This window comes from Gracilinanus agilis, chromosome 3 (assembly GCF_016433145.1).
Source record: "Gracilinanus agilis isolate LMUSP501 chromosome 3, AgileGrace, whole genome shotgun sequence".
In the NCBI taxonomy this organism is placed as follows: domain Eukaryota; kingdom Metazoa; phylum Chordata; class Mammalia; order Didelphimorphia; family Didelphidae; genus Gracilinanus; species Gracilinanus agilis.
In genome coordinates, this window is record NC_058132.1 from 304913222 (window position 1) to 304914279 (window position 1058).

At 36.3% G+C, this 1058-nt stretch overlaps 1 pseudogene; it reads left to right on the forward strand.

Annotated features, from left to right (window-relative positions):
• Positions 1–498: 498 nt before the first annotated feature.
• On the forward strand, positions 499–826 carry LOC123241505 (annotated as a pseudogene).
• Positions 827–1058: the final 232 nt, after the last annotated feature.

Sequence of the window (1058 nt, forward strand, 5' to 3'; positions counted from 1 at the left end):
CAATAAGGTTTGCTTGCTTCATCAAGGTTATGTCTCATTAATGGACATCACTTTGTATCTTGTACCCTATAAAAATTGCATTGTAATTTTAGTCCAATGCAGCTTTTCACTAGGAAACTGCCCTGGCCAGTAAATATAATTATAATTAAATATTAGTTCCATTAATCTGAACTTCTGGGTGTCCAGACATGCTTTATGAAAGTGCACCATTCAAAACTATGCCTCTTGGGATGTTGCCTGAATTATTCCCATTATTTTTTGTCCCTAGACATGTCACACTATTGATACATTTCAAGGTTTCAATCAACTAATTTACTAAAATCAGACCCAATCATTGAATAGCATTTAGGACTCAAGAGTTCCTCCCTCATTCCCTCACCTCCTATGTTTCTCTCCTCAACTCTACCATAACTGCTACTCTTATCTCATGTATCACCCCTATCTAGTGGTCCCATCTTTCCCCAGGTCATTTCTACAGAAGAATAGAAATCCTATGATATGTCCACTATTCAGAACCTGACCCTTTGCAAATGCAAGTAAGGCTAATAGCCTGCTTCCTTTTGAGACTGAGGATTATATCCATATGAGAATTTAAGAGAGAAACAACAGAAAAACCCTCACTACTGTCCAAAATATCACTAATGATTACAATAAAAAAGAAGTACTGAAGGCATCCAAGAAGAAATTCGGCTGCGGTAGTACTATCATAATTGAGATTCCAGAATATGGAAAAGTAAGACAGCTACAGGAAGACCAGCAAGAACATATGTCAATTCTTTGTCAAGATCTGCCTAAGGATGACAAACTGAAGGTTCATGGGTTGTAAATGTGTGTGGTTCATGGAAGCTTAACTGAGCATTCCCTTGAAATGAGTTGAAAAATTATTTTCCGTCTCTTCTCACAAGTTTAAAAACCTCACAGCTTGTATAATGTAATAATCTGGGAATCTGCTGTTTAACCAAGACTAGTATAACTCATAATAAAGTGAAAAGATGCATGATGTCTAATCTTGAAATTCCTCATTTAAATAGAAGCAAAGTCTAGCAGTACTCAACATG